Genomic DNA, 22,489 nt, shown 5'->3' with positions numbered 1-22,489 from the left:
CACTTCCCTCCCATCCCCACCCACTATCCTGCCCAGCCTCTGATAACCATCCTTCTACTCTCTATCTCCATGAGACTAAAAACTAAAAATTGTTTTAATTTTTAGCTCTCACAAATAAGTGAGAACATGCTTAGTTTGTCTTTCTGTGCCCGGCTTATTTCATTTAACATAATGATCTCCAGTTCCATCCATGTTGCAAATGACAGGATCTCATTCTTTTTATGACTGAATAGTACCCCATTGTGTATATGAACCACATTTTCTTTATCCATTCATCTGTTGATGGACGCATAGGTTGCTTCCAAATCTTGACTATTGTGAATAGTGCTCCAATAAACATGGCAGTGCAGATATCTCTTCAATATACCTATTTTCTTTCTTTTTGGATATATACCTAGAAGTAGGATTGCTGGATCATATGGTACCTCTATTTTTAAAATTTTGAGGAATCTCCAAACTGCTCTCCATAGTGGTTGTAGTTGCACTAATTTATATTCCCACTAACAGTATATGAGAGTTCCCTTTTCTCCACATTCTTGACAGCATTTGTTATTGCCTGTGTTTTGGATAAAAGCCATTTTAATGGGGGTCAGATGATATCTCATTGTAGTTTTGATTTGCATTTCTCTGACGATCAAAGATGTTGAGATATTTTGATACAGGCATGCAATTCATAATAATCACATCAGGGTAAGTGGAGTATCCATCATCTCAAGCATTTATCCTTTGTGTTGCAAACAATTCAATTATACTCTTTTACTTATTTAAAAATGTACAGTTAAACTATTTTTGACTATAGTCATTTCATTTAACATAATGATCTCCAGTTCCATCCATGTTTTCATATATCTGTTTGTCATTGTATGTCTTCTTTTATGAAATGTCTATTCAGATATTTTGCCCATTTTAAAATCAGATTTTAGATGTTTTCCTATAGAGTTGTTTGAGCTCCTTATATATACTGATTATTAATCTCTTGTCAGTGGGTAGTTCACAAATATTTTTTCCCATTCTGTCAGTTGTCTCTTCACTTTGTTGATAGTTTCCTTTGCTGTGCAGAAGCTTTTTAACTTGATGTGATCCCATTTGTCCATTTTTGCTTTAGTTGCCTTTGCTTGTGGGGTGTTACTCAAGACATCTTTGCCCACTCTAATTTCCTGGGGGAGTTTCCCCAATGCTTTCTTTTAGTAGTTTCATAGTTTGAGGTCTTAGATTTCAGTCTTTATTTTGATTTGATTTTTGCATATGGCAAGAGATAGGGGTCTACTTTAATTTTTCTGCATATTGAGGTCCAATTTTCCCTGCACCATTTATTGAAGAGACTGTCCTTTCCCCAATGCATGTTCTTGGTACCTTTGTCAAAAATAAGTTCAATGTAGATGGGTGGATTTATCTCTGGGTTCTCTATTCTGTTCTACTGATCTATGTATCTGTTTGCATGCCAATACCATGCCATTTTGGTTACTATAGATCTTTAGTAAAATTTAAAGTCAGGTAATGTGATTTATCCTGCTTTGTTCTTTTGGTTTAGGATAGTTTTGGCTATTCTGGGTCTTTTGTGGTTCCATATAAATTTTAGGAATTTTTTTTTTGTATTTCTGTGAAGAATGTCATTGGTATTTTTTTAGAGATTGCATTAAATCTGTAGATTTGCTCTGGATAGTATGGACATTTTAACAATATTCATTCTTCCAAGCCATGAACATGAAATATTTTTCTATTTTTTGGTGTCTTCTTCAATTTTTTGCATCAATGTTTTATAGTTTTCATTGTAAAGATCTTTCACTTCTTTGGTTAAGTTAATTCCTAGGTATTTTATTTTATTTGTAGCTATTGTAAATGAGATTACTTTCTTGATTTCTTTTTTTAGATTATTTGCTTTTGGCGTATAGAAATGCTACTGATCTTTGCATGTTGATTTAGTATCCTGTACCTTTACTCAATTTATCAGTTCCAATAGTTTTTTTGGTGGAATCTGTAAGTTTTTCCAAATATAAAATCATATCATCTGCAAACAAGGATAATTTGACTTCTTCCTTTACAATTTGGATGCCCTTTCTTTCTTTCTTGTGTCTGATTTTTCTAGCTCAGACTTCCAGTACTACGTTGAATAACAGTGGTGAGAGTGGTCATCTTTGTCATGCTCCCCATCTTGCAGAAAAGACTTCCAGTATGATACTAGCTATGAATCTGTCATATATGGCTTTTATTGTGTTGAGTATGATCCTTCTAAACCCAATTTTTTGAGAGTTTTTATTATGAAGGGATGTTGAATTTTGTCAAATTCTTTTTCAGCATCAATTGAAATGATCATATGGTTTTTATCCTTCATTCTGTTGATATGATGCACCACATGGATTGATCTGTGTATGTTGAACCATCATTGCATCCTTGCGTCCTTGGGATAAATCCTACTTCGTCATGATGAATGATCTTTCTGTGCTGCTGAATTCGGTTTGATAGTATTTTGTTTAGGATTTTTGCATAAATATTCATCAGGGACATTGGCCTATAGTTTTCTTTTTATTTTGATGCATTTTTATCTGGTTTTCAATATAAGAGTTTTCATATAAGAGTAATATTGGCTTGGTGGAATGAGTTTTCATGTAAGAGTAATATTGGCTTGGTGGAACGAGTTTAAAAGTATTCCCTCCTCCTTTATTTTTTGGAATACTTTGAGGAGGATTGGTATTAGTTTTTTAAATGTTTGGTAAAATTCAGCAGTAAAGCCATCAGGTCGTGGGGTTTTCTCTAGTGGGAACAATTTTTATTATAGCTTTGATCTCATTACTTGTTATTTGTCTGTTCAACTTTTGGGTGTCTTCATGGCTCAATCTTGGTAGGATGTATGTCTAGGAATTTATTCATTTCTTCTAGATTTTCCAATGTATTGGCATATAGTTGTTCATAGTAACCACTAATGATCCTTAGAATTTCTGCCATGTAGTTTATAATGTCTCCTTTTTAATCTCTGATTTTATTTATTTGAGACTTCTCTCTTTTTTTCTTAGTTTATCTGGCTAAAGGTTTGTCAATTTTGCTTATCTTTTCAAAAAACCAACTTTTTGTTTTGTTGATTTTTAGTATTGTTTTCTTCGTTTTAATTTCACTTAATGTCTCCTCTGATATTTATTATTTCTTTTCTTCTACTAATTTTGGGTTTGGTTTGCTCTTGCTTTTCTAGTTCTTTAAGATGTATTAAGTAGTTTAAAGTTTTTATTTTTTGATGAGGCATTTACAGCTATAAACTTCCATCTTAGTACTGCTTTCACTGTATCCTGTAGGTTTTGGTATGCTGTGTTTCCATTATCATTTATTTCAAGAAATTTTTCAGTTTCTCTCTTAAATTCTTCATTGACCCACTGGTCATTCAGGAACATATTGTTTAATTTCCATGTATTTTTACAGTTTCCCAAATTCCTGTTGTTATTGATTTCTAGGTTCATTCTGTTGAGGTCAGAGAAGATGCTTGGTATTATATGAAGTTTTTTGAATCTTTTAAGACTTATTTTGTGACCCAACATATGGTCTATCTTTGAAAATGATCCATGTGCTGAGGAAAAGAATGAATATTCTGCAGTCATTGGATGAAATGTTCTGTAAATATCTATTAGATTCATTTGGTCTATAATGCAGATTAAGTCGGATGCTTCTGGAATATCAGAAGCAGATTAAGTTGATTTTCTGTCTGGAATATCTTTCCAGTACTAAAAGTGGGTTGTTGAAATCTCTAGATATTGTTGTATTGGAGTCCCTCTCTTTAGCTCTAATAATATTTGTCTTATATATCTGGGTGCTCCAGTGTTGGATGCATGTATATTTACAATGGTTATATTCTCTCCTGAATTGACCCCAATATCATTATATAATAGCCTTCCCTGTCTCTTCTTAGAGTTTTTGTCTTGGAATCTATTTTGTCTCACTAAGTGTAGCCACTCCTGCTCTTTTTTGTTTCCATTTGCATGGAATATCTTTTTCAATCCCTCTATTTTCACTCTATGTGTGTCTTGACAGGTGAAGTATGTCTCTTATAAGCAGCAGATCAATGATTCTTTTTTTTTAAATCGATTCACCCACTCTATGTCTTTTTATTGAAGAGTTTAATCCATTTACATTTGATGCTATTATTGATAAGCAAGGACTTAATCCTGCCATTTTGTTATTTGTTTTCTCATAGTTTTGTGTTCTTCGATTCCTTCTTTCCTTCCTTCCTGTCTTCCTTTTAGTGAAGGTGATTTTCTCTGGTGATATGATTTAATTTCTTGCTTTTTATTTTTTGTGTATCTGTCATACATGTTTTTGGTTTGAGGTCATCATGAGGCTTGCAAATACTATCTAAAAACCCATTATTTTAAGCTGATAACAAATTAACACTGTTTGCATAAACAAAAGAGCAAAAAGAAAACTAATAAAAACTGTACACTTTAACTTCATTCCCACACTTTTTAACTTTTTGTTGTTTCTATTTTTATCTTATAAACAGGTCTTGGGTAATATGCAGAATTCTCTAGATTACCAGGCAGAGACTTTTGTTCTGTTCTCTTCTTTTACTTCCAAAAAAATGGAGTCTCTCTCTGTGTGCTGAGCCACCTGGAGCTGCAGATAGGGTGACATAAGCACCTCTGTGACCACCACCTCTTATACTGTTCTGGGTTAGACCTGAAGCCAACACAGCACTGAATCTTATCCAAGGGCCACTGTAACCCCTATCTGGCTACCGCTTATTTGTTCAAGGCTCAAGGGCTCTACAATCAGCAGGTGGTGAAATCAGCCAGACTTGTATCCTTCCCTTCAGGGCAGTGAGTTTCCCCCAGGCCTCAGGCTGGTCCAGAGGTGCTGTCCAGGAGCCAGGGAATAGAGTAAAAAATAATAATAAACCTTAGAAATGTAGATGGTGTTCCATTATACTGCAGTTGAGCTGGCATTCAAACCATAAAACAGTTCTTTCCACTCTTGCTTCCCTTTTCTGCAGGTAGATGAGACTCATCCCTTGGCCCCCACCACAGGCCCACAGGGAGTACTTCCAGACTGCAACCAATGTTCACTTAAGGCCAAGGACTCTTCAGTCAGCTTGTGGTGAATGCTGACAGACTCATCCTTCAGGTCTGTAGGTTCCCCTTTGGGCCAGGGCAGTTGCAGAAATGCCATCCAAGAGCCAAGGCCTGGAATCAGGGATTGTAAGAGCCTTCTTGGTACTCTATCCACTGTGGCCAAGCTGGTGCCTGAAGCCAGCATGTCTCAGCGTCTCACCCAAGGCCCATGACCTACTACCTGGGCAGCACTGATGGTTATTCAGGGCCCAAGAGCTCTTTAATCTGCAAGTGATGGATTCTGGCAGAACTAGATCTTTACAGTGGGTTCCCTTCTGGCCCAGATGCATCTAGAAATGTTATCTGGGAGCTAGGGCCTGAGATGGGGGCCTCACAACTCTGACTGATACCCTATCCTACTGTGGCTGAGCTGGTATCCAAGATGTAAGACAAAGTCCTCTTTGCTCTTCTCTCTCCTCTCCTCAAGTGAAAGGAAGAGGTCTCTTTTAGAGCCATGAGCTGTGCTTCCTGAGATTGGTGGAGGGTTGGTGCAAGCACTCCCTTAGCTACCTTGGATGGTGTCTCTGTAGGTTGGATGCTTCCCAAGTCCACTGGCTCTGGGCTTAGTTCAGCACTAGGATTCAACCTAAGAGTTCCAGTCTTTGTGGTTTAGACTGCCCTTCGAGTTAATTTAGGGCCCCATGGCACTTTATCCCATGGTGATGAGGCTTGCTGGAACTGGGATAGGTTGTTCCCCTATGGATAGGGCTTGTCTAATTGCTCCCTTAGTGGGCGTGCATCAACTGAATGCAGGTTGATTTTGCTTTCCACTGTGATAGGGCAACACTGAGTTGAATGCAAAGTCTCACAGTCACTGTGCCATCCCCCTCCCAAGTGCACAGGTTCTCCCTCTGTTCCACTTGGCCACTGCTGGGGGAAGGGGAGGACTTGCATTGCATTGGCGATTCAAGACTGTCTTTCCTACCCTCTTCAGTGCCTCTTTCAGTGATACTAAGTTAAAACCAGGTAATGTGAGTGCTCACCTGATTTTTGGTTCTTAAGAAGGCGATTTCTTGTGTAGATAGTTGTTAAATTCCGGGTTCCTGTGGAAGGGAATGATCAGTGGTGCTTCCTATTCAACTATCTTGCTCTGTCTCTCTCTACCCCTGACAATATTAATTTTAATGCACAGCTATTCTAAGATAGGCCAGAAATAGTATAATTTAAATTTTCTTTTCTTTTGAGTAGTATTGAGACTTTATTTGGTTTAGTTTTGCTTTTCACAAACTGTTTTCTGTGGAATACAAACTTTCCTCGAGCTATAATAGTATTTTTAAGAGGGTCTTGTATGGCCAGATTTCTTTAGAACATGCTGGGTCTACTTGGAGATTCATTCATTTATTTGACACATTTCCCGGGCATCTGTAGTTGTTGGAGATTGTGTTAAATAAAGAGTACTTAGCACTGAGTAAGATATGCACTGTCTGGCTGGGCACGGTGGCTCAAGCCTGTAATCCCAGCACTTTGGAAGGATGAGGCAGGCGGATCACCTGAGGTCAGGAGTTCAAGACTAGCCTGGCCAGCATGGCGAAACTCCATCTCTACTAAGAATATAAAAATTAGCCAGGTGTGGTGGCGGACGCCTGTAATTCCAGCTACCCAGAAGGCTGAGGCAGGAGAATCGCTGGAACCCGGGAGGCAGAGGCTGCAGTGAGCCGAGATGGTGCCACTGCATTCCAGCCTGGGCAACAGAACAAGATTCTGTCTGAAAAAAAAAGATAGGCACTGTCTTTGTCCTTCTGGATTTTGTATCCTCATGTTCCTGTGGACCTTTCAGTTAGAAAGGGTCCATAATCAATGAACAGATAAGGAAATATGGAAATGAACAAGGCGTGTAGGGGAAATAAAAGAGGTAATATGTTAAGGACAACTGGGATGGGCAAGATGTGCTTTAGATGGGGAGGTGAGGATGGCTTGATGAAGGAATTGACATTTCAGTTGAGGCCTGACAGGTGAAAGGCAGGAGTCAGTCATGGGAAGAGCTGAGCGAACAGGGAGCTGCAAGGGCTGAGACAGACTCTGAGGCAGTGAAGTCTGGCTGAGGGGAAGAAATGAAGGTAGGGGTGTCTGGTTAGAGCATGGAATTAGATGTGAGTGTCATGGTTTGAATATGGAAAGGAGGCAGAAGCCAGGTGATGGGTCTGGTAAATGCTGGAGTTTGCATTTTACTTTAAGTGCAACCCGTATTGGCATATCCGAGGCTCTGTGGGGTGCCATAGTAGAGCAACCTGTTTGCCCTGGCTTATTTTCAAGTTTCTAAAACATAATTGATCAAATTGCTCTGTCAATAAATACCTGACAGAAGAGTGGCATTTTATGGAAGACAGATTTCTATGGAGCTAATTTGGTGAATTTAAGCTAGTTGCTACTTAGGAACACCAGTGTCTCATGAAAGTGAGTCACTGGGACACCATTTGGTGCAATAAAGGTGGAATTCAAAAAGTGTTTACATTCACTGTCTTTGAAGTCAGAGTTCACATCTCAACTCCCCTATTTAATAATTGTTTCTGGGCAAAGTGTGGTGCCTCACACCTGTAATCCCAGCACTTTGGGAGGCTGAGGCAGACAGACTGCTTGAGCTCAGGGGTTTGAGACCAGCCTAGGCAACCTGGCAAAACCCCATCTCCACAAAAAATACAAAAAATTATCTAGGCATGGTGGTGCATGCCTGTAGTCCCAACTACTTGTGAAACTGAGGTAAGAGAATCACCTGAGCCTAGGAGGTCAAGGCTGCAGTGAGCCACGGTTGTGCCATTGCACCCCAGCCTGGGTGACAGAGTGAGACCCTGTCTCAAAAAAAAAATTATATTCTTATAGGTAAAATACTTAATCTGTCTGTGCCTCAGTTGTCCCACATTTAAATGGAAGATAATATTCATTATTTCAAATGGTTGTTAGGAAGATTGGGAAAATATATGTGAAGTTCATTGAACATGATAAATACTCAATAAATATTATTATTATTTAGCACTATTAACCTAAAATAGTCAGTATTCCCCCCCCCCCAGGGTTTTCAGGCATTATTTCTTGATATTAATGAGCTCATACAGAAGAAATAAAATGTGTGGGGGTGAGTTTCTTACTGAGCAAGCTTATAAAAACAAACACATGTATGTACAACATTAACAGAATAATGTCTCATTCACACTAGAGTAAAATGAGTAAGTATCATTTAATAATCAATTTCTGGATCCCCTACCTCTGTTTTCCTTTTCCTTACAAAACTGTCAAACTTAAAACCTAACCAAATTAGGAAGTTATTTGCTCATTCAACACTCATTTGCCAATCAGTAGCCAAGTGTCAACCCTGTTCTGGGAATGGATACAGGGGTTTTTCTTTTTTTCTTTTTTTTTTGAGATGGAATCTCGCTCTGTCACCCAGGCTGGAGTGCAGTGGTGTGATCTTGGTTCAGTGCAACCTCTGCCTCCTGGATTCAAGCAATTCTCCTGCCTCAACCTCCCTGGTAGCTGGGATTACAGATGCCTGCCACCACGCCTGGCTAATTTTTGCATTTTTAGTAGACGCAGGGTTTCAGTATGTTGGCCAGACTGGTTTCAAACTCCTGACCTTGTTTTCTGCTCGCCTCGGCCTCCCAAAGTGCTGGGATTACAGGCATGAGTCACCATGCCCGGCCACAGGTGCTTATTCTTTAAGGGACTTTTTGAAACCCTGATTGTTCTGCTGTCAGCAATTGCTAGCAAGCATGTTTTCTTTATTGGTCCCTTACGGAGGATGTTTAGGACTTCTGAGCTCTGCCCTTTGGCGCTGATTGGCTGCACTGAACTAAACGAGCCTCACTGGAGAGACGGTAGGACCTAACCTGGCTGATGGCATAGGTAAGAAAACTTCCGAAGTATATGAAAATGAAAGGAAAATTAGTCAAATAACCATAATTTCTGTTTTTAAACTGAAGCTGAGAATTTTTGACATGATATTGGCCCATTAAAGTTTTTCTCTTTTTAAAACCTGCCTTGCCTAAGTGGATTTAATATGTTTTGGTGTTTTATTCCTCCTGACACCAGCTTGGGAAAAAATAAAACTTAATTGCTACATTTATGCATAACTTCTGGGTGCTGAATGCCTGAGGAATTTTTACTTTCCAGACACATCAAAACAACAACAAAATCATATCATAATCAACACTTCTGGATGAAATGAGAGATCCTCTCCAACATCCTGTGGGTGGGCATTTTGGATTTAATTGCTTTGCCACTTCATTTGTCATTTTCTAAAATAGGCCTCCAGAAAATTATGTTCAAACAAGACTCTTCCATAGTCAGAGGTATATGGTGCATGAGTCAAAGGAATAAAATCAATCTCTAATCCAATCTTGTGTGCCACATAACGGCTTGTGTCTTGCTCTCAAAAAGCTTACATTTGGGGAATAAGACTATTAATGCATTTGAAATACCTGTGGAATGATACAAGAGATTTGAGATGGTTGAGTGCTTCCTAATGTAGCAAAAACTCTAGGTATTCGTTGATTACTAAAGAAGGATTTCTAATAGAGCTGAAGTAAATGGAATGGGAAATAGTGTGCTCCACATAACTGTAGTTTTCAGTTAGGACTCATTATCATAGCATGGCTGAGATGATAGAAGACAGGATCCAGACTGGTGGTCCATGGTCCTGATAGGGTTCTATCAGCCAACAGTTTGGCTGTTGTGTGTGTGTGTGTCTGTGTGTGTGTATGTGTGTGTAATATTTCAGAAAACACGAAAACTCAGCGAGTCCTACATTTAATATGTACCTTAGCCCCATTTTCTTCCTCACCATACCTCTCATGCATTTATATGAATTTCGGGTGTCAGGCAGGCACTTATGTTTACAGTGGCTAAAAACACAAACCACAGATTGGCAGGAAGAGGACTACTATTGGACTAAATAACTTGAAACCATCTTCCATGGTATTCTGTGCTCTGAAAACTCAGAAGGAGGAAATAAGTGTATACTGAGATAGTAAGGAGGACTTTGCAGGGTAGGTAGGACTTAAAATGGATGCTGGGAGGGAGGTGAGATTGAGACAGGTGCAGAAGAGAGTCTCCCAGTAGGTAGAACAGCAAGATTTGAGATAGCTGGTAGAAATTAGTTCAAGGGAAAGGGGAGACTGGTATGGCAAAGGTGATGAGAGTGTGTTAATGACCAGGAAATAAGCTGAGATCACTACTTTGGGGCCCAAACTGGGGATACCTTCAAGGTCACCATCTCAATCCCACACGGCAATAGTTAACAGAGCTGAGACTGGATTTCAGAGCTTAGATTAGCTTTCTTTGACATTGGTCATTCTTTGATACCATTCTGCTTTTTTTTTTTAGACGGAGTCTTGCTGTGTCAGCAGGCTGGAGTGCAGTGGCATGATCTCAGCTCACTGCAATCCCCACCTCCTGGGTTCAAGCGATTCCCCCTGCCTCAGCCTACTGAGTTCCTGTAGCTGGGACTACAGGAATGCACCACCATGCCCAGCTTATTATTATTATTATTTTGTATTTTAGTAGAGACAGGATTTCACCATGTTGGCCAGGATGATCTCGATCTCCTGACCTCGTGATCCGCCCACCCGGGCCTCCCAAAGTGCTGGGATTACAGGCATGAGCTACTACACCCGGCCACCACTCTACTTTTATGAAGCTAACAGGTAATAAAGTTTCAAAGTTAAGAGCCCAACAAATAAAATCACATCCAGTTTTAGACTCAGGTTCTTTGAATAATAGAACAGGTGTGTAGAACTACATATAAAAAAAAGCATCATTCTTAAATTATTTCTCTCTTTGCTAAAACAGCAAATGGTTTTCTTAAAGGGTAGGATAATTCACATTTATTCTCTTCTTTGTCTCATCATGCAGGTCATTCCTACCCAGGCATATTGTATTATAATGGGAACAGAAAGAATTATTTATTCTGGGAATCCTGGCCATCTGGGGGGGTTTAAATCATTTTAATTTCATTGCTTGATTCATGTGCTTGTATAAGTAGAGGGTCCTGACTGTTCATTCCCAGAAGCCTCTCCTTTTTCTAGGGTCCTGATCCTTTTTCTCCCATGATATGAAGATAAACTAGATTTGGAAACACCACCAGCAGGCCTGAATTTTTCTCTCCATCCTTTGCCAACAGCTTGACATCTGAGTTTTCATAATGATCAAATGGATTGATGAACACAGTATTAGGATACTTTTGGTTGCAAGTGACAGAAACACAAACACATTTACACACACACAAAATTTCTGGCTTGCATAGCTAATAAGTTCAGGAGTTAGCCTTAGGCATAGCCAGGCTCAATTTCAGCAGGAATTGGTTTTGTCCCATCACTTGGCTCTGATTTCCTCTGTGTGGGCTTTGTTCTCAACAAGCTCTACCCATGTAGTGGCCAGATGGCCCAGAGCAGCTCCTCCTCTCAGCTTCAAGTCCAGACAAAGAACTTCTCGTTCCCAATTACCAATAATGGGACTCTATAGTTGAGACCCATTGGTCAAACCTGGTTGACAGGTTTTCCATAGAGCCAGGAATGGGGTCCATCCTGAATCACCAGAAGTGAGAGTATGATGAGGGGTGGTTCCCTAGAGGGAAATCACGGTGCTACCACCAGAAGGAGGAGGATGCTGGGCAGGGTAAGGTGTGATGTTGACTTGAGAAGGATGAATCAGGATTCTAGGTGTGGGCCTTAGCCCTTTTGGGAGAGAGAGCTGAATTCAACATTTCTTTGAATCCTCATCATGTTTTACCTTAAAAATGCATGTGACTTCTATTTCATCAACTCCATCTGATTAGTTTTAACGTAAAAATAATGTTTTTAATTACCAATTACTCCTAAGTCATTGACTGGGTTTAAGATTCCAAGAAGGGACATAATTATAAACCCTGTGGCTTCTCCCAGGCACTTCCCCGTGTTTCAGAGCTTTCTTTGTGAAAAGCTCAAATTTATGCAACTATCAAATAATAATGTATCCATTATTAGATTTCTCTGCTGTTTCAAATGAATTGCTTAAGCCTAGAGGAAATAACAATAGGAAAAACTGGCATACAGAATGGCCATTAAGAGAGCAGGTTTTTGGTCAGATGGCCTTAGGCTGGAATCCTGCTTCACCCCGATAACCTGTATGGTCTTTGATAAATTACTTGACCTCATTGAGCCATCATTTTCTCAGTGGTTAACATGACTCACCCTTATACATTGTGAGGACTAAATGAGCTAATGCTTTGAAACAAGGATAGAGCCTGGCACGTAGTGATTCTCGGGAATTGTTAGTTATCATTATATTTTCATAAATACCATTATTAATATTTTATATGTATTATAGATGTAATAAAACTTTGAAAGTGACTTACTTCTACCAATAATGACTTCATATTGCAGTTTCAAATGCAAGTAAAAGATGGATGATAATTTCTTTTTTGTTTTTCATGACCTGCAGTCAATTGAAAAGGGCTCTAAATATAAAGCAAGGAGGCAGAGGAGATTGCCTTGAGAGTGGAGAGTTTTTATTTTCATGCCATTAGCTTAGACTCACTGTAATATTTTCCTGCTCTTTAATTCCTCCACAGTTGTCACTAATTGCACACTTATCTTGCCGTTTAACAGTAGCTCTTATTTCCTAAACAACTCTTGCACAAAGCGATGAGCCAAAATACATCTTCCTTTTGTTTTCAACAGAAAATCCACCTTATGCATTTTTCACAATTTTGAATAAAAACAACCAAGAGAAAGCATCAGGAAATGGATTCACTGGCACAAATTATCAGATGATTATTGGTGTCTTTTAATTCCAAGGGTTGATTATCATTGCTAGCTTAAGAAAAATGCCTACCACATTTAAGATAATAGCTACCATTAAAATGAAGGTTACAGAACATGAAATGGTAAAAAATAAAAGACTCCATAGGATTCCTTTCATTTATGCTTTGGAAATTCTAATCTTTTCTAATTTTAAGGTGTATCTTTTAAGTTGACCATCGTACTTTTAATAGCTACCTCCACTTCTTTTTTCATATAGTGCATATGCACACAAATGCAATTACACACTGAGTATATGCTCCATTTTTTATATTTTAAGTATAAAATATATTTTATATTTTAAAAGTTTTAAAGTGTCATCTATGAGGGTGCTTATAGACAAAGTCAGTTTGAACATATGGAAAGTTCCACATCATTCATTTGATGAAATCTTTTCCTAACTCCTACTCAGTCTATCTGATGATAATATGAACAACCCAGCTCAGAAAAGGAGTAATCCTCATGGAACACTTTGTATTATAGATATGTTGCCCTTGAAATTTAGATGACTTAGAGCTTCTCCTGAGTAAGATAGGTGGTTTTAAAGTTCCAAAATGCATCCTGTTAACCACTACCCCTTCCTATAAAGAAGGGTTATGGAGTAATAGTTAATAACTCAGAGTCTGAAGCCACATTACCTGAGTCCAAGTCTCAGGTGTGCCAATGCCTCGCTGTATGGCTCTGGGCAAGTTACCTACCAGCTCTATATACTTCACTTTTCCCACTTGTACTTACTTCATGGGATCATCATGAAGACTAAATGAGTTAATCTATATATGATGCAAAAACAGTGCCTGGCACATAGTAAGTGATTTTATAGACATTTACTGCTGTTGCTGTTGTTGTTGATGCTATTGCTGCTGTCATCCTAAGAACATGCATGGTCTTTAAGAGCGCAGACGGGCAAATTCCAACAGGTCTGAGTTTGAACCCCAGACCTGAAACTTCCTAATTGTGTAATCTTGGACCAGCAAGTTTCTTAATCTTGTTTGGCTTTAGTTTCATCACTGGAACAATGGAGATAATACCAGTTAGTAGGATTTGGTTTGGGTCTGTAGTAAGAAAGAATTGAGGAAAAGTCTAGGATTCAATCCCCATTGCTCTTTGACCTTGGTCAAACTACTTCGCCTGAGAAATGTGTTTGTTGTCAAGATTAAATGAGCTAATCCGTATAAAAGGTTTAAAATGGTACCTGTAATTTTGCAAGGGCTAAATAAATTGTTAAATATTACCATTGCTTACTCATCTCACATTAATTTTCACATTTTATGAGTAATAAAGAAAATGGGAGAGATTACCTGCTTAGTCCAAGTGACTCGTATGTGGCAGACCTGTGACATAATTCCAGGGCTTCACACACTGCTAGGTTGTGGCATATGATGGGGCCTGTGTTATGATTTTGGTTGTTGATATTATGTGGGTATTAATTCATGAGTTCCTTCTGCCCAAAAAGTCCATGTGTCCAGATCCTTTAAAATCCATGTTAAATTTCACACGCCTTTTTTCCTGAAGACTTTCCTGCTTCTCAAAGGCAACTGTCATCTGTGACTGCATTAAACTGTGGCTGCTCTCCCCACTACTCACCTTAAATTGTGATTACTATATATATCCTTTCTCCTCTAGGAGACTGCAGTTACTGTGAAGGCATGTTCTGTGAAAGATTCATCATCATAATCTCCTTGTTGCTGTAACAATGCATGGAACTTGGGGGAATTTTGTAGATATTTGTTAAATGAATGAATAAATGAGTGAATGAATGAAGCAGCTAATGACTTGGATGATTGCAGGCAAATTAGCCTGCGAGGGGATAACACTGAGCATTTGAAGATATAAAGTTCATATTTCCCTACTAGAATATCCAAACCACAGGCTCTGAAAAACCCCTCCCGCTAGGAAGCAGGGCTGTAATTTGAGCCTGTGAACTGGGTGTTTTTGACTTTAAAAGAGAATCATTCATTTGTTCATTCAACAAACACTCATGCAGTACTTGTTATGGGCTTTATTATATGCTTGCTTAGGGTATGGGAGCCTGTGTTTGGAAGCTTTACTGTGAGGTCACAGGACATCAGATATGGAAGGGACCAGAGGATCATCTTAGACAGGATTTCTCAGATGGTGTAATGAGAAATAATAGCCTCCAGTGAGTAAGCTCACAAGTCAATGAATAAGACATTTCTATAGATTCCTAAATGTGGAGGATGCTATATTCTATATCCCTCTCCTTTCCCGATTACTAATAATAATGATAGCCATAATAATGAAAGTTAATATTTATTAAGCTCTGTAGAATTGATTCATTTAATCTTTACAAGAACCTTATGGCATGGGCATTATTGTCCCCTTTTAAAGATGGGAAAAGAAAGCATATTAGAGCTTCAAAGGAATGGAAAATCCTGGAACAAAGAAACCAATTTGTTTTGCTTCATCCAGCATTTTCCAAATTTGATTAATCACAGAAGTGAATTTTTCCTTTTGCATACTACCTAACAGTATCCTGTGAATTTGAGGACTACATCCATTATTTGGGGAAATGTTATTCTAGTCTAACACCTTTATTTTGAAAAAAGTTGAGGCCCAGAAAGCAAAGGACCTCATCTAATTCTGTCCCTGGCAGGTTGCAGAGTGGGGGCTAGAATTGGGCTTCCTGATGCTTACTGAATTCATTTCCTTTTGTTTTCCTGATACTTTTTGCTTGCTCCCTTGTCTCTTCTCTCCTGCTTCCTTCCCTCCTCCTCTCTTCTGTTATGCTTTTCTGTACCCTAGCAGTAGGTTTTGGGTAGGTTTTGCTGATGGGCCCCTCAGTTCATCTTCCTAGTAATCACTACCGATCAAACAGTTAAAAGTCTCTTAACAACAAAACTTTATGGTGCTATAGCAGCAGGCAGGCTCTTGCTAGGATCACTCCCTGTGTATCTTGTGGGCTGCACAAAGAAGTGAGTTGTCTGTTGAAGAGTCATAATAATACTACCTAATTAAATGAAGACCTTTAGCTCTCCTCTACATTTCTCTCTTTCTCTAACAATATTTTTTCAAGCAACAGCTTGGAGAAGTAAGGCTCATTCTATACTTCTTGCTGATTTATCTGTTTATTCTCTTAAAAGCCTCTCTGTGATAGTTTTAAATTATTTATAGAAAAAAGATGTCTTCTGGTCTCTTCCAGAATCTGAAATTCATATTCTCCAGACTTTTGTTCATTCATTTAACACGTATATCTTTTTGAGTCCCTTCTCTTCTAAGTACTGATGCCAGGCTCAATGAAGGATGGCACAGTGGTGGCAGAGACAAATTTTCTGTCCTCAAGGGTCTCAAAGCCTGAGAGACAAATGTGTAAATATTAATAGACAATGGCTCTCCAAGTGGTTTCCCAGGAATTTGTAAAGTTTTGTACTAAATTATGTAAAATGTGCTTTTGCTTAATTTAGTTACTCATTATCGTATTGAAATTAGGACTACATGTGTTTAGAAGATTCTAAATAGTATTCAGTGAAACCTTTCCTGTGCAGAAGTTTGTCCTCATCTACAGGAAGCGGTGATATATAAACTGTAAACACAGCAACTGACAGAAAACATAGTGAGCACTTAATAAATTAGAGTTGTGCTGCCCATTATTAGCACTAGTAGTAAGAGTGGCAGCAGCATTCCATTATTAAGATTTAAATGAGACTTTTTTAACTTACTAGCTGTGTGACATTGAGCGAAGAGCATAATTTCTTTGAGTGTCAGTTTGGGAGGACTGTAATCAAAGGAAGTTATTAGTCAAGTTTTAAAGTGCTTCACAAGTGCTTTATGGTTTAAAAACTGTAAAATGTCATCCCTTTGCTTTGAATTGTACCTTTCAACATGCCAGGAAAATCTATCCTTTTGGTCAGATCATATGTGGAATGTTGTGCTTACATCATATTTACGATTGCCAGATGAAATACAGGCTGCCCCAGTAAGTTAGAATTTCAGGGAAACAACAAATATTTTTTAAAGAGTATGTCCCATATATTAATAGTAAAAAATTATTTGTTGTTTATCTAAAATTCAAATTTAGTGGGGCATCTTGTATTGTTATTTCCTAAATCTGCTAACCCTAATTATATTTTAATGGAGAAGTTTACAAACTGGAGCACAATTCCTTGATTTATCATTATTGGTATCGTTTTAGTGATGAGGAAACTGACTAAATGACCTCTATCATTCATTTCAAACTTGAGGATTTTAGAACTGCAATAAGAAAAGAAAGAATATGGAATCAGACTCCTTCCTACCTATGTGAATTTGGTTGTTAGCCTTAGTAAGCTTTAACTGTTATTATTATATAGAATTTTCTTTTTTGTAGGTCAGTTACAGTTGGCCTGTTGCATCCAAGGGTTCTGCATCCATGGATTCAACCAACAGTGGATGGAAAATACCTGTAAAAAATTGCATCTGTATTGAATTTATACAGACTTTTTTCTTGTTGTTATTTCCTATACAATATGGTAATAAAAGCTATTTACATAGCATTTACTTTGTATTAGGTATTATAAGAAATCTAGAAATGATTTAAAGGACATCAAAGGATATACACAGTAGGCTCTATGTAAATACTGTGCTATTTTGTATTAGGGACTTGTGCATCCTTAGATTTTGGGATCTAGGAGGTCCTAGAACCACTCCCCCATGGATACTTTTAGTGCTTGTTTCTGAACCATATTATCAAATTTTAATTTTCTTTCTGCAAACAGAACAAATGCAGCATTCTAATTCTTGACCTTTATGGCTTAGACTAAGTTATTTTTCTTGAAAGATTCCTCCTTTTCTTATTTACACTCTATGAGATACCAACAGGAACCCCAGGCTGCCCAGTCACACTAGAGAATTTCGTGCTGGTAGAAGGAGAGGTCTCAAAGTCTTAGTGTATTTCATTGTCAACCTGGAGGCTGTGGAAGGCTCTGGTTGCTGACCATACACTTGTTGCTGTCTGAGGAATAGTGAAAGCTAGGTGTTCTCTAAGTCATTGAAGGATCCGATTTAAAAGAAAGAAGGGGCCAGGCGTGGTGATGCATTTCTGTAATCTCAGCACTTTTGGAGGCCGACGTAGGCGGATCATGAGGTCAGGATTTCGAGACCAGCCTGGCCAATATGGTGAAACCCTGTCCCTAATAAAAATGCAAAAATCAACTGGGTGCGGTGGCGCGTGCCTGTAGTCCCAGCTACTCGGGAGGCTGAGGCAGAAGAATCGCTTGAGCCCAGGAGGTGGAGGTTGCAGTGAGCTGAGATCATGCCACTGTACTACAGCCTGGGTGAGAGAGTGAGACTGCATCAAAAAAATAATAATAATAACAATAAAAAGAAAGAAAGAATTTGGGAATTCGAAATTAATATCTTTTCCTTCCCTCCTCTCTGGGAGTGGGAGAGGGACTTGGTGTGAGCCTGGGTGCAAACAGTTCTTATTCACTGAACACCTCTACTCTGTTCCAGATAGTATGCTAGGCATCTCATCCGCACATAGCCATGGGAAATGGATACATGTTATCTTCATTATAATAGCTAAGGCAACCTTCCCATATGACTAGAGTAGCCTAAAAATCCATATCTGTCTGATTCCTAGGTCATTAGAGGAACGTCTGTCTGGCCACTGGAATTGCTGGTTAGTGCATAGCTTGTTAGTAGTCCCCAGCTAGCCTATTTGTTTCTCCTGAGGCATAGATGTTTTTATCCCAGAGACATGATCCATCAGGGTTTGATGGCATGTTTAGCACATTCTTTTCTTTTCCAGTAGGAGGTGGCTTTCTACAAGTCACCAGGTCACCAAGATGGAGCTGAGTTGTTATTTTAAAATTGGAAAACATACTAATAGAAAATTAGGTTTGGGCCACTATGAGGGAATAGCACAGACTAGGTGGCTTAAATAACAGACATGTATTTCTCACAGTTCTGGGACTGGGAAGCCCAAGATCAAGGCACTGGCAGATTTGGTGTCTGGTCAGAGTTCTCTTTTTGGTTTGCAGATAGCTATTTTCTCATTGTATATTAACATCGCAGAGAGTAAGAGAGAGAGAGGAAGAGAGAGATACAGAGGAAGAGAGAGAGCATACATGCCCTGTGCTCTCTTCATCCCCTTGTAAAGGCACTAATCTCACTCATGAGGGCTACACCCTCATGATCTAATTACCACCCAAAGGCCTGCCTTTTAATACCATCACATTGGGAGTTGGAACTTCAGCATATGAATTAGGAGAGACACATTGAGTCTATAGTAACATTTCATTGTTTAAGTTAGAATACAAATCCATATTAAAAAACCACACAAAGCATGATCTGCCTCCTCCTAGTAAGATATTGTTAACCTTCTGATGTAATGTCTTATAGATAGATAGAAACATGTTGGTAAAATATAAATGTAAGATGTAGCTGTTGTTTTACAGAAACAGAGTCACATGGAACAAAAATTATTTTGGAATCAACTTTTTTTTTTTTTTTTTTCACTCAACAATAGGCCTTCCTAAAATATATACCCCAAAAAGAACTTACATTTCTTGGGGGAGATGATCAATATGTATATGATAATTTTAAGAGGATTATATTAAAACAAATTATGTGGTACAGATTTTATATTTTTAGACTATTATAGTCTACTATATTATAGACTAGTATAGTCTCTTCTGGAAATACTAGTTATGATTGATAGTAAATCATATTCCATTTTTATTTAACTACATAAATCTTCCTAAAGAAATGCAACAGAAGAAAAAGTGGCATTGATAATGGCAGTTCTTTAGTCCTTATGAAGAGGATCCACAGCATTTTCTAACTGCCTATCTCTGGATGGCTAGTTTTTGGTATGATTTTCTGACTTAAACTTGCCTTGAAAGGTTTCTTGGGTCTGTTAAAAGACAGAATTAGCCCTTACGCTATGAAAGACACCAAAGCTATATGTCTTGACAGTTTCACAGAATGAAGCAAATAATTTAGACCTCAAAAATTAAATTCCAGAAGAACATGTCACACCCACCTACCAGCCCAACATACTTTTTTTTTTTTTTTTTTTCTAGACACCAGAACCATATTGCTGGAAAAATGTCCAGATGCTGTAATTCTCCTAGTGACGGATAGTCCAAGTTAAAATGATGGCTTTACTGTAATGTACATATCAGTGTTTGCTCTGGGGATAAATTTCACAGAGATCTGTCTTGTTGAGGTCAGTTAGGGGAGCAGAGGAAATCATACCTGCTTGGTGATAAGAACTTTTTGCCAACTAGGTGGTCCATAAATACATATTGCTGGTTATGTGAAATGACAAGACTTTTCAGCTTCCTCCACCCAATTTTTTGCTGGTGGGAAGGTTCCTTCTGCAGTAGGTGGCAATGGTAAAAATAGGTAGACGCATGTCCTGCTGCAGCAAATGTAGTGTAGTGGAAGTAGCAATGAACATGACTTGAAAGACTTGAATGTGAGCCTAACTTTGCTGCACACTGACCCATTAACCCTGGGCAAGTTATTAGGCCTTCGTTTCTTCATCTATAAAGTAAAAATAATGATCCTTGGTTTCCTTAGTGGATTCCTGTGAAAATAATGCATAGGAAATGCTTTGCACACTATAAATCACTCATAATAAAGAGAGCACTGATGTTTCTTGATAAAGATACTCAGAAAAACCAGACACTGTGCTGAACACTTTGTATGCATTGTTTCTAATACTCAAACTCCCTAGGCAGTAGACACCACTGCTATTCTCATTTTACAGATAAGACAACTAATGCTTAGAGGTGTTAAGTAATTTGCCAAGGCCACAAAGCTTGAAGTTAGAAGAGCAGAATGGAACATTGTATAATATTGATTATACAATTTTTTCTATGTTAGCTACACTATTGTTGCATATATGATACCTTAGGAGCACAAGGACCTTTTTTAAAAAATAGGAAATTTATTTATTTCAACATTAGGAAAAATATATATGTAGCATATCAAACTCCTGATTTTAGGGCTGTGACTTCTTACGATGAATGTAAAGTTCTAAATGTTCAATTTAAAGAAATAAGATAATGTGAAGATGAGTGTGAAATAATAGAACAGATGATATGCACATATCATAAACTCAGAGGTGTAGTAGAAATGACTAAAGTCTGTAATACACTAGCCTATGTCATTAAGATGTAGTTAAATATAGTATTATACATAGCATTTACAAATGCTCTATGTAAAAATATTTTGGTGTTTTGTACACATGGGCCACAGAAGGGTGTAAAAATTCAAACGAGGACTTATTTAAAACAAGCCTGAAGTATTTAACCCCAAATCAATGACAATAATATTAATAATAATAACTGTCATTTACTGGAGCTTCCCATGTTTTAGGCATAATGCTAAGCACTTGACACTTACAGCCCAATTTAAATCTCAGGTTTTATTTGCACATGAAGAAGCTTCTCTGTGAGAAATGCCAAGAAGTTCTAGATCTGCCATGTCCAGTACAGTATCCCCTGGTTATGTGTGGCTCTTGGGTAGATGAAACATGATGTGTCCAAATTGAGATGTGCTGTAAGTATAAAATATACAGTGGATTTTGAAGATTTCATATGAAAAAGGAATATAAATATCTCAGTAATTTTTATGTTGATTACATGTTGAGATGATAATATTTTACATGTATTAGGCTAAATATAACTTAAAAATAATTTTGCCTGTTTATTTTTGTAAGGTACTGGAACTTTTAAAATCACATACGTGGGTCTTAACATTGGCTCACATTATATTTCTCTTGGACAGCGCTGTTCTCAATGAGATACACAATGTACTATTGACTTGTGTCTGAGCTGAGTGAGCCCCCAGGTTAGAAGGTTTTCAGCAGGGAAGCTGAGATTTTTTGTTTGGTTTAATTAGCAGGTGCAAATGCAAACGTAGCCAAGGTTCAACTACTCTGATTTTGCATTTGCATTTTCCTACAGAGGCTACCAGCTGCTGTAAAGCCAGAGAGGGATAAAGAAGTCTGCTTCTTGCTGCTTTAGAGCCATTAAACTCTTTAAGGCAGGACACTGCCCCTTGATTCAGTGTGCAAATAATGGAGTAGTGTAATTAGCATTCGTGTAGTTACACTGATGTAATCTCATGGGGTCAGGGCAAATTATTGTATTCTGGGGCTCAAGTGCATTCAAGATGGGTAATTTATTCATAGGTGAGGTATAGCAGTTTCCTAAGAAGTCTCTCAGAGTGAGTTCTCAGAGTGAGCTGTAGAGAGTAACTATTATTGCAGCAATAGATGTTGTGAGAAGAGGTAAACACAGAGATGGAGAATGCAACTTGACCTCACTCTGGTACAAACACAAGTTTAAGCAGCCTTGATCCCAAGGGGGGAAAAAAAAAACTTCTCTTGTGGCAAATGACTATAGTCTTTTCCCATTTTTGCTTTCTACTTAGTCAAATGGCCTCAGCAAGAGTATCTGTATGAAAATGAACAAGCAAAAGAAAACCACACACAAGTTATGAAAGACAGATTCAAAATCTAAACACTTAAGATTGAATAGGCAAAACCAATGCCCGTGTTTCCCACACACTCAGTCACTTTCCACAGAGTTTCTTATTCCTCCTTATGGTCATCTTTCTGGAGGTGGGAGAAAGAGTACTGGACTCAAAAGAGGACATTCAAGTTCACGTGCTATTAGA

This window comes from Piliocolobus tephrosceles, chromosome 4, assembly GCF_002776525.5.
Source record: "Piliocolobus tephrosceles isolate RC106 chromosome 4, ASM277652v3, whole genome shotgun sequence".
Classification (NCBI taxonomy): domain Eukaryota; kingdom Metazoa; phylum Chordata; class Mammalia; order Primates; family Cercopithecidae; genus Piliocolobus; species Piliocolobus tephrosceles.
This window is presented reverse-complemented; position numbering follows the sequence as displayed.